Source organism: Carcharhinus amblyrhynchos, chromosome 21 (genome assembly GCF_965287045.1).
Source record: "Carcharhinus amblyrhynchos chromosome 21, sCarAmb.v2.hapA, whole genome shotgun sequence".
In the NCBI taxonomy this organism is placed as follows: Eukaryota; Metazoa; Chordata; class Chondrichthyes; order Carcharhiniformes; family Carcharhinidae; genus Carcharhinus; species Carcharhinus amblyrhynchos.
In genome coordinates, this window is record NC_137344.1 from 14,867,956 (window position 1) to 14,880,594 (window position 12,639).

Consider the following 12,639-nt stretch of genomic DNA (forward strand, 5'->3'; position numbering starts at 1 on the left):
AATGCATAAGACCCTTTTCAGCTCATAATTAGGCCTATTCTTCCTTTTCATACCAGTTTATTATCTATGGAGGTGATTCTCTCAAAAGCTGAATTGGTGGGAAAACTGTTCTAAATCCCGACTGTTCTGTCAATTCAGCGTCTCACCTGAATCTCTGCACTCTGTGCACTGCAGAAACTGGTAGCCAAGTTCTGCACACATGAGGACGGCCTCAACCGGGATCTTGAGTTCATGTCACACTATCTGTAACCCCCATGACTTGCTTGGTCTTGCAAAATTTCACTAACTGTCCTGTCTGGAGACAATTCTTACCTTTTTAACATGTGCTTGGCCCTCTGTCCACTCACATTGTCTGTACCTTTAAGACTTGATTACTTGTAAAGACTCGCATTCCAACCATTATCTTGTAAATTGACTTTGTGACTGTATATGTCCTGCTTGTGAATACAAGTCCTACTCACCTGATGAAAGAGCCTGAGACTCCGAAAGCTAGTGCCAAATAAAAGTGTTGGACTTTAACCTGGTGTTGTGAGACTTCTTACTGCACTGCAGAGGTCCCAGTCATGAATATCATTAAAACTTGGAGGGCAGGGCCTATTCGTGCTGGAGTTTGATAGCTCAGGAACTCTGAGTGTGCGCAGTGGTCCCAGTCTGTCAGAGTCCCCATTTGCTGGCCAGCCCGAGATCCCTGCAGTGCTGCACCTCCAGTCTCCCCCACAGCCCAACCATGGCCCACACAACAATTTCCAGACAGCCCTGACCTCCATACATCCTGGAGAGCCCCGATGTCCAGCTCACCTCTCCACCTGCCCCACCCCCCCCAGCAGTGGCGATTCCCCCACTCCCCTCACCTCGGCAGAGCCCCCTGCTGAACTCCCCCCCCACCAAGATCAGACCCTCCTCTGGAGGAGCCCCTTCCCCCTCCGGTAGACCACCACCTCCGCCCAGCCTGACCCAATCGCTGCCCTCCCTCCAGCCCAGACCGGCCCAGGCTGCAGAGTGGCGGTGGGACCCCCCCACACCCACTGATCACCCCAAGGCCCTGCCCACAATAGGCCCTACCCTGTTGAAACTACCTGATGTCTCATGGGCAGTACCAGGAGGCACAGGCTGGCGCTGCCAGAGTGTCCATGACCAGAGGGCACAAAACCTCCGCTGCCTGATTCCCTGAAGTGCCCTGATTGCCCCCTTCATTCTGGCATTGTCTCCTACTAGTTCCCCGAATGTGGGGAGCTAGTCTGAACTCCATTGGAATGAAGTATTCTTGGTGGGATGGAAGATTCAACCTGGACCTGGAAGTTCCCAATAATGAACTGCTAAACATGGTTAAAATACATTTTAAAAAGCTTCGAATTACTTACCTGCCTTACTGCCGGTTTCCAGTGTGGTCTGAGCTGGGATGCGTGTGCGTTCCTGACACATGCACAAATCCCGGTACAAGGCCAGTGACGCACATCTCCCACCACGACAGAAAAGTTGCGGGTCGCGATGGCAGGATCGCAGCCATATGCCTATAAAAGATTTTGGGATTCCCTTTCACAAACATAGAAACATAGAAGTTCAGAGCAGGAGGAGAGCATTTGAGCCTGCTCTGCCATTTGTCATGATCATGGCTGATTGTCCAATTCTATAGCCTCATCATGCTTTTCCTTATAACCTTTGATCCCATTCGCCCCAAGTGCTATATCCAGCCGCCACTTGAGTATATTCAATGTTTTGACATCAACTACTTCCTGTGGTAATGAATTCCACAGGATCATCGCTCTTTGGGTGAAGAAATGTCTCCTCATCTCAGTCCTAAATGGTCTACCCCAAATCCCCAGGCAGTGACCCCTGGTTCTGGACTCCCCCACCATCAGGAACATCCTCCCTGCATCAACCCTATCTAGTCCTGTTAGAATTTTAGTCTCTATGTGATCACCCCTCGTTTGTCTGAACTCTAACAAAAACAATCTTTAACTTAGTCAATCTCTCCTCATAAGCAGTCCTGCCATCCCTGGCATTAGCCTGGTAAACCTTCACTGCGCTCCCTCAAGAGCAAGAACACCCTTCCTCAGAAAAGGAGGCCAAAACTGCACACAATACTCTAGGTATGGCCTCATCAAGGCCCTGTATAATTGCAAAAACACATCCCTGCTTCTGTACGTGAAACCTCTCACAATGAAGGCCAAAATACCATTGGCCTTCTTTACCACCTGCTGCACCTGCATACTAACCTTCAATGCACAAGAACACCCAGATCCCGCTGCACCCTCTCCTCTCCCAAGTTACAGCAATCCAGGTAGTAATCCATCTTTTTGTTTTTGCTTCCAAAGTGAATAACCTCACATTTATTATACATGCGCTGCCAGTGTCTTTCTCTCCTCTCTCTTTGCTTCTCTTATTTGCTTTTTTCATGTCCTTTCTAACCCTTCCATTTTCAGCTTGGCTCTTCATTGTATTTTCCACTTAACATTTGTCATAGGCATGCTTTTTTTCTTTGTCTAATCTCCATATCTTTTGTCATCCAGGGAGCTCTGGATTAGTTTGCACTATCTGTTTGCACTAACAAAGTTTGCACTTTGGGGTGACACGGTAGCACAGTGGTTAGCACTGCTGCTTCACAGCTCCAGGGTCCTGGGTTTGATTCCAGGCTTGGGTCACTGTCTGTGTGGACTTTGCACATTCTCCTTGTGTCTGCATGGGTTTCGTCCGGGTACTCCGGCTGCCTCCCACAGTCCAAAGATGTGTGGGTTAAGTTGAATGGCCATGCTAAGAAATTGCCCCTTAGTGTCCAGGGATGTGTAGGTTAGAGGGATTAGTGGGTATAATATATGGGGGTAGGGCCTGGGTGGGATTATGTTCGGTGCAGGCTCGATGGGCCAAAGGGCCTCTTTCTGCACTGTAGGATTCTATGATTCTATCCTTCCCCCTTGAGGAATAGTCCTTAACTGTGCCTGAGCCCTCTCTTCTTTGAAGGTAACCCACAGTGCAGCTATTGTTTTGCCGGTTAACCTTTAATTCCAATTGATTTGACCCTGATCCATTCTTACCACATTGAATGGGCTTTCCTCCAGTTAATTATTCTCACTCCAATCTATATTGTTCTTTGTTCTTTTCCATAGCTCAGCTAAATCTTGTGGCACAATGATCAATGCACTTTAAGTGCTCTCTTACTGAAACTTGATCCAGCTGGTCCACTTCATTCCCATGGGGTTGAATTTAGTGTCGATGATGTGGATTCAACTCTACACTGGAACACCAATGAGAAACCTGCATCATCCATTCAATTTGATTTTGATTCGATTTATTATTGAACCATGTATTAATATACAGTGAAAAGTATTGTTTCTTGCACGCTATACAAAAACATACAGTTCATAGAGAAGGAAAGGGGAAGATACAGGATGTAGTGTTACAGTCATAGTTAGGGTGTGGAGAAAGATCAACTTAATGTAAAGTAAGTCTATTCAAAAGTCTGATGGCAGCAGGGAAGTGTCGGTTGGTAAGTGAGCTCAGATATTTGTATCTTTTTCCTGACGGAAGAAGGTGGAAGAAAGAATGTCTGGAATGCGTGGGTTCCTTAATTATGCTGCCTATTTTTCTGAGGCAGTAGGAAGTGTTGACAGAGTCAATGGATGGGAGACTGATATGCATGACAGATTGGGTTACATTCAGAACCTTTCGCAGTTTCTTGTGGTCTTGGGCAGAACAGGAGCCGTACCAAGCTGTGATACAACCAGAAAGAATGCTTTTTAAGGTGCATCTGTAAAAGTTGGTGAGAGTCATAGTTGACATTACTTTCATATATATCAAGGGATGCTTGTCGCTATTTAAGTGCAATAGTGGGCAGCGTTGATCCTCCCACAGAATTAGATCCCTAGTCAGGTGAGTACTCTAACTAAAAGAGCTGTTGCTGGTATTGCAGTGAGGCCTACACCAGAGACCATTGCTGGATACCTGGAGACAGGTAAGCATGGGCAGGGTGACGCTCTGTGGTGGTCTTCAGAGGGGGAAGGTGGGGGGAAGAGGGGTGGATCACAGCAGGCATCTCTATCCAATGTCAGGTCCCTTATCAGGCACTAAGTGCCTTTGTCCCACCCCCTTCCCCTCCCTGCAAAAGTTACTCGAAAATTCAATAAGGTTTGCTGGATGACCTTCAGGAGACTTGAGAGACCCATACTGGTTCTAGAGAAGCTCTGAGCCATCAGTGGGTACAGGGATAATGACCTTTCAGTGCTTCAATAAAGAGCCTAATCAATAGATGGGTTCCTGATATCAGCCCCGTCTCACTGTTTAAATGGGGTTAAGTTTTCTCTCTGGCAGCAATAAGCTACCTGGTCTCCCCCAAAGTTATGTGGATCCATCTGCCACCCAGCCATTCCAAAAGGTTCCATTAATTTGCAGTCTCAAGCAAAAGGTTTAACATAACTTATTGCTTTATACTCTTTTTTTATTCATGCATAGGACATTTATTGCCCATCCCTCAGGATCCACAACAATGTGGCTGACTCTTAAATGCCCTCAGGGATGGCCCAGCTAGCGATGCCCACACCTCATGAATGAATAAATAAAAAAAATTAGAGAGAGTGGTTAGAACCTGCAACCCACCAACACTTGGAGAATTTGAGGCAAATAGCATAGATTTGCTTAATGGAAAGTTAAGTAATCCCATCAGAGAGAAAGGAATTGAAGGTTATGCCTATGGAATTAGATGAAGTTGGAGGAAGGTTTGTTGCATATTGGGTTATGGTGTAAGCAATTTATATTTATTTATCCCGCCAAGTTTGGAATGGTACTTATTATCTGGGAATCTATTAAAGCATCCTACTGGTTGTCTCAGCTTTCTTAGTTATTGTGAACCCTACTGCAGGAATTCAGAAGGTAATCTATGCTCATAAATCCAGCACAGTACTGAGGAGTCGTCTATTATCAAAGTTAGTGTGCTGTCTACTCATTGTCACTTCACATGCAATGTTAGTGTATCTTCAAGGACTTTTTTCTTTTAAAATCATGTTTCCTACAACTCTCACTGTTGCTGAGTAGTCTATAGGAGGCCTTTTATTCCTCCTGCAGCAGTTTAAATGGGGTTTGTTTATTTTTACCCTGGGTTGTTTTGTGATCCTGCATTGTTAGGAGAAAGTTCATGTGTTCTGGACAGTTTTTTTCCTTCCTGGTGAATTTGGATTTAATTTTCTGTTTTTAGAAGGGACATCAGACTGCAGTCCCTCTCTCTCTCTCTGATTTTGAAAATTCTGCTGGTTAGCTGAAAGCAAGGCTCCTTGCCTTCCTGGAGTAGAGAATCTGCTATTGGTGGCTTGAGCGGACTGGTCTGACTTCAAACTCTTCTGAGCGTATCCAAAGGGCTGCTAGCTGTTAGAAGGCAGTGAAGTCAGGATTTTCAATTCTCCAACCAAAAAACTCAATTTCAGTATCAAGTGAACATTGCTTTTGCTGTGTTGAACCTATGGAAGGGTTTTGTGTATGGATTTTGTTTGATTGGAACATTGTCAATATATTTGTTAAGGGTTATATTTTTGTTTGCAATTGATAAAAGTTAATTGCTAATTTTCTTTCCATACATGTTAACTATATTCTTAAATACACTTTGTTTGATAAAAGTTCACTAATGACTCTTTAAATCATACCTCAGGTGAAGTATATCATGCTTATCCTAGCCAAATTCAAGATGCAGAACTTATGATTCAGGCGGGCTCCATAAAACACTTTGAAGTTTCTGACCTGAAGCTTAATATACATAAAATTCCAAAAGACAATTCACATTGCATTGCAACATCATTTTCTGAAACAAACATTTTCCTGATTGGAAAATAATCTGAAATATCCAGCAGTGACTCCAAATAATAATAAAAATGGACTCACCATTCATTATATATTTTCCATCAAGTGATGCATACTTGTACAGGGTTAAATATGCACTTTTTACTGATCTACAATACTTTAATATATATGAAGTTATTATAAATAACAATAACTGGTGTTATTTCAATAGATAAACATTATCTGTAATAGGGGAATATTATCAGAGATCAGATTAAGGATATCCATTGTACTCTTTTATCACAGAATCATAGGGCTGGATTTTACAGCTTTGTTATTCCTGAAACAGTAAAATTCCACCTGAAGTCAGCAGACCTTCCCATTGTCCGCACCTCACCCGCTCCAACTCCCATGGTGTTGGGGTGGTAAAATTCCGGCCATAGAGTCAGACCTCATAGAAAGAGGAAACTTGGCCCATATTGCCTGTGTTAGCTCTTTGAAAGAGCTATTCAATTAGTCTCATTCACCTGCTCTTTCCCAATTTTACCTCAAATATTTGTCTAATTATATGAATGAACAATCTTTCTTAAATGCTGAAAAAGTCAGGAGTGGTGAGAAAAGAATGGATTGTTGACAACTAGACATGGCAATAGCAGTGTGCTCCACTACCTTACCATAACTGGGATATCGCGAGGCAGAAAATCAGCAGTATTGTACAACATCCCTAGACTGGCAAAGTTAGCCGATTTCTAATGCTACATGAAAATCCCTCTCTTGGCCAGCTCAGATTGCACCATTTAAACATGCGCAGGGTTTTCAGGCACTGTAAACTGGAAGCTGAGAAACAGTGTTGTTTGGGGTCTGACTTTTATTTCTAGGGATCCAAAACTGCTACAAAACATGGTGATGCTTAAAACTTGGGTGTTTCTCAGCACATGGAGAAGTGTTTACTTCTATATTTACAGCATAGCTTCCTTAGCTTTCTTCCCACAGAGTGAAACTGCTTGAATAACATCTTGCAGCTCTTCAAAGTGGGAGGACATTGGGAGGCAACATTGTAAATGTCAAGGTAAGAACTTCCAGATTAGTTGTTGTAAGAGAAAAAGGTTTTGTGTATTTTTTAAAATCTTTCTTTGACGTTCCAAATTCACAGTTTGTTTCTGTTATTCATCACTTTGGCAAATCTGAATCTCTTCACATTTAGCTTATGTTGGAATGGTGAGATTCACTTGCATCACCAAATCCTCAGTGCAAATAGTGTGCGTGATTTTTAATGTTAACCCTTTAAAATTGCCATTATTACCAATTTATCACAGTCCAACTATTTAATTACACTTAATTATTTCAGCATATGTTTGACATTTCTGCATAGTACAAGCTGAAAATCTATCTCCATGAACATTAATTCCAAAACATAGTAATGTTATGATATACTTCATAGAATCATAGAATCCGTAGAGTTCAGAAAGAGGACATTTGGCCCATCGAGTCTGCACCAACAACAATCCCACCCAGGCCCTATCCCTGTAACACCGTGTATTTACCCTGCTAATGCCCCTGACGCTAAGGAGCAATTTACCACGGCCAATCAATCTAACCTGCATATCTTTGGCAGCACAAAACAATAGAAATTGAGAAAATATTTTCTTGCTGTGGCAGTTTTTCACTCTCTTCTCTCTTAATTTTCTCGCCCTCTGCCATATCTGGGATCACTGATGTGGCAATGCTGCAATATCTGTCCCATTTTCTTTTTCCTTCATCGACCCTGCTCTTATTCCAGGCCTTTCTGTTGACCAGTCATCTCTTTAGTTTGTCCCTGTTCCAATTTTCCTGATGGAACTGCATCCAAGCTCAATTTTCCCAGACCTCAGCAAACTATTTGCTGCTCCTTCAGTTCTATAATTTGCCCCTCTGCAATAAATGACTTTTCCAGTGGTGTGTTTTAAGGGGTGGATGTTGAGATGACAATAGGTTGACAGCATAAAAGAAAATGAAATAACCAACAGGACGGAGCAGTATAGTGGAGTTCATCAAACAGAATTCAGGAGAATAAAGTCAAGCATTAATGAAAATCAAGAAAATTAGGAGTGAAGGGAAAAAAAAATTTAAAAAGTAAAGATGGAATATCTAGGATTCAATTCATAGAATCATAGAATTCCTACAGTGCAGAAAGAGGTCATTTGACCCATCGAGTCTGCACTGACCACAATTCCACCCAGACCGTATCCCCATAACCTCACATGATTACCCTGCCAATATCCCTGACACTAAGGGTCAATTTTAGCATGGCCAATTAACCTAACCTGCACATCTTTGCACTATGGGAGGAAACTGGAGCACCTGGAGGAGACGGGTCACTGACTTTATGTGCAAACTCCATAAAGACAGTGACCCAAATCTGGAATTGAACTCGGGCCTCTGGCACTGTGAGACAGCAGTGCTAACCATTGTGTCGCCGTGCCACCCCACAGTAGCAAAGTGGTTAGCATTACGGTGTCAGTGTTAGTTAGTCTTAAAATAACTAAAATTATAACTAAACTAGCCTTAAAAATTGCTAACATTTGTGTAATGTGATTAACATAATGAAACATCCCCAGGGCAGTACAGGGGCATTGTCAAACAGAATTTAACACCCAGTCACATAAAGGGCTATTTGGTCAGCGTACATTTTCATCAAACAGGTAATTTTTAAAAATTGTCTTAACAGGCAAAGAGAGAGACAAATAGAACTGGGAAGGGAATTCCAGTTTTAAGGTTTATTTATTATTATCACAAACAGGCTTACATTAACACTGCAAAGAAGTTACTGTGAAAATCCCCTACTTGCCACACTCCGGTGTTCAGGGACACTGAGGGAGAATTTAGCATGGCCAATGCACCTAACCAGCATGTCTTTCAGACTGTGGGAGGAAACCAGACCAACCAGAGCAAATCTAGAGAGACATAGGGAGAATGTGCAGGTTCTGTACAAACAGTGACCCAAGCCGGGAATCAAACCTGGGACCCTGGTGCTGTGAAGCAGCAGTACTAACCACTGTGCCATCATGCTGCCCGCTTGGTGCTTAAGTCATAGCATGCTGTCAGCAAGGTGACAAGTGCTCAGAAATTGCTCAGAACCAGGATGCTGCCTGGGATGGAACATCTAAGTTATGAAGTGAGGTTGCATAGGCTTGGGTTGTTTTCATGAGAACAGAGAAGTCTAAGGGGTGACCTGATCGAGGTGTACAAGATTATGAAAGACACGGACAGAGTGGATAAAGAGAAGCTGTTCCCCTTAGTTGAAGGGTCAGTCACGAAGGGACATAGGTTCAAGGTGAGGGGCAGGAGATTTAAGGGGAATGAGGAAAAGCTTTTTTCCCCAGAGGGTGGTGACGGTCTGGAATGCAGTGCCTGGGAGGTTGGTGGAGGCAGGTTGTCTCAATCCTTTAAAAAGTATCTGGATGAGCACTTGGCACATCGTAACATTCAGGGCTATAGGCCAAGTGCTGGCGGATGAGTTTCTGATGCATAGGTACGGACTCGATGGGCTGAAGGGCCTTTTCTGCACTGTATGATTCTATGAATTTGTTGTGTGTCCTATGGAGAGAATTGAAGCAAAGGGAAAGGAAGCAGAACAGAAAGCTATTCAGATTGTTGATGCAGGTTACGTGAGGAGTTTTGAGAATGGCAAAGCCAGAGGCCATTTATAACAAAAGTTATAAAAAGTGCAGTCACTATTGCTGGATAGAATATGTAGCAGTTATATTGTGCACAGCAATGTGATAATAATCAAAAAACCTGTTTTGTTGAGGGATCGGACACTGAGCAGAACTCCCCTCCTCTTCTCTGAAGTAGAGTCATAGGATCGTTATTGTCCACTCAACAGGAAATTTGGGGGCCTCTGTTTAACACCTCTTCTGGAATGACACCTATGACAGTGTCACACTCCCACAGTACTGCACTGGATCGCTGGTCTAGATAATGTGCTCAGCTCTCTTGAGTGGGCCTTGAAATCCCAGAACCCACCTAATATGCATACACTTTCCCCAACAATCACACAAAATAGAACAAAATACCAGCAATACTAAAAGTCTGAAATAAAAACAGAAAATACAGTATGTACTCAGCAGGTGTGGCAACATCTGTGGAGAGAGAAACACACAGCCTTTCATCAATCATACAGGGCCACCTTGTGTTTGCATAGCGCTGTCAATCATCAGCTGTGATCCAACCTTCTTGTATCATGTAGGCCCTTGTCCCTCTTTCCTTACCTACACGTCTTTCCCGACACTTGCCAAGACTCCAGGTAATTGGGAAGCACATCACCTATGTTCCTCTCTGAGTTACACATTGTCGTGATTTCAAACATACCTGTTTGATGAAGCTGTATGCTGACCCGATAGCCCCTTATGTGACTGGATGTCAAATTCTGTTCGACAATGATTTCGGTATGCCTTTATCATTGTTGACTCTGACAAGCACCTGGGCTGAAAGCTACCCCTTACCCCCCTCCACCCACCCACACACTCACCCTCACAAAACATTGGCAGCAAGAAATGTGTCTTCATTTTCAGATAGTGTTGCCCTTTCCTGTCACTGGGAGTTAAATCAACCACTTCTTTCTACCTCAGTTAAGAGTCCAAGAGCAACACAAAGAGAACTGGCAGCAAACTCTGGGCTACAGCCTGGAGTCCTGGAACCTCAGAACAGGAACACTTCCAGTTTTGGGGTGCCTCAAGCTTCAACAGGGCCACTTTTTTTGCAGGGGGAGATGGAACTGGGAGCTGAGAACAGTGGCACTTTTGGGGCATTTTTGGGAGATGAGTGCCAATAGGCCAATTTTGAGATTCCTTATGTGGGACCACAGGGCAAACTCATTTTAAAGATCTGGATCTGAGTGAAGGGAAAAAAGTTAAAAAAAAACAAGCTGCAAGTTAAGCTTTATTTATTAGTGCCACAAGTAGGCTTATATTAACACTGCAATGAAGTTACTGCAAAAATCCTCAGTCGCAGCATTCTGGCGCCTGTTCGGGTACACTGAGGGAGAATTTAGCATGGCCAATGCACCCAACCAGCACGTCTTTCAGACTGTGGGAGGAAACCAGAGCACCTAGGGGAAACCCACAGAGACAGTGAGGAGAAGGTGCAAACTCCACACAGACAGTGACCCAAACCAGGAGTCGAACCTGGATCCCTGGCCCTGTGAGGCAGCAGTGCTAACCACTGTGTCACCATACCACCCCACAAAAACAACAGGATTCTTCTATGTGAAGATGAGTAAAATATCATGTTAGGGACTGGCTGTTGCTCAGAAATAAACTCCTATTTATGAAAATGTGCCTCTGAAAAGCAGAACGAGTGAGCAAAAAAAATCTCATTTTAAAATAGCAATCTTATTCATAGTCTTCAGGCCAGTTGTGTTAGCAGCTTAGTTGTGTTAATTGTGTGCAGTTATTTGGAAAACACGCATATTGGAAAAATAACAAGTTTATTTGTCGGAAATCTAAAAAGTCCCTAATAAACCTCAAGCAAAGGCAGCAACAGGTCTGGAACAAGGATGTTTCACCTCCCACTTGCACCATCTTGTGGGCTAACAAAGGGATTGCAAGCAACGCGTTTATTGCCAGTAGCAAAACAGACATCAAAGGCGTATTTTGAGCAACATCAAAGTCCCAACCCGCGTAATACAAAATATTAGGCAGTAATTAGGTAAAGGGCCAGGACAAATATCAAGATTTTGTAAATGCAGGAAGTTAAAGCCTTGCAGTCTACGCACATGAGAAGTGAAGTTCAATTAAATGTTATTCCGGATTGTCTGTATATAGCTGCGTTTCTTCATTTCCCACAGGGTGGCTGGGTTCATGACTGCACCTTGGGATTGAGTCTACTTCTATTAGTATCTATTTTAGCGTAGGACGACTGTATCCCGAATTGCTTCTGAAAAAAAATAGAGACTACTTGTCTTCCTGCGAGATTATTCTGAACAGTTCATGCAGGCGAGACTACTTCATTCAATCTGGTGTATTCAATTCACATGAGGGAAAACGCAACAACTATGTTAATTCCTTATGCCCCCCCCCCCGCCTCTATCACATCCCAATGCCAGTATGTTAGGGCTAAAGGTAGAATGGGGTTTGTTTTGAAACACCGAAGACCTGAATTGAGTCCGCATTTTCCGGAAAGTACTGCAACCCCCTTTGAGAAAAGCCAGATACAGGTGCAGCCACCTGGTGGTGGGGGGGCGGGGGGTGGTGCGGCGGTTGGCGGGGGTGGGGGGAGGTTTGTACCCTTCAGGACGGATCTGGCGCTCCTGGCTGTCAGTTCAGTGATGTGGGGACACCCCAGCCACCCCCCGTTCACCCATGAAACTCAGGGAAGCCCAGACAACAGTGGCTCCCACAGCGATGAACTGTTTTCTGGCGACAGTCCACACCGCGTTGGACAGACAAAACACAATAGATGATGTTTTATTTTCCGAGCTGTGATGCAAACCAGTTAGAAAACAAAACAATCGTGGGACAAATAGGGAGGCCAGTCAAATTAGTTTACCCCCTCTACCCCACAACCCTGCACTTCTTGCTCCTTTCAAGTGTGTACCGTTCACAAAGTTACAATTGACTCTGTCTCTCCAATCTTTTCACATAGCTCACTCCAGACGAGATCCTATCGGACAGTACAAACTCTCCCTTCCCTACTCTTGTTCTTTCACCAACTATCCTAAACCTGTGTCCTCTCGCTCCGACCTTCCTGCCAATGAAAACATGTTGTCTCTAATTGGCCTATCAAATTCCCTCATTAGTATCATCTTTAACCAAATGGACATACTTCTGGGCATTCATTGGGGCGAGGAGGCTACCTGCCTTTGAGTTTGGAGACAGCTGTCCAATGTCAATACAGACT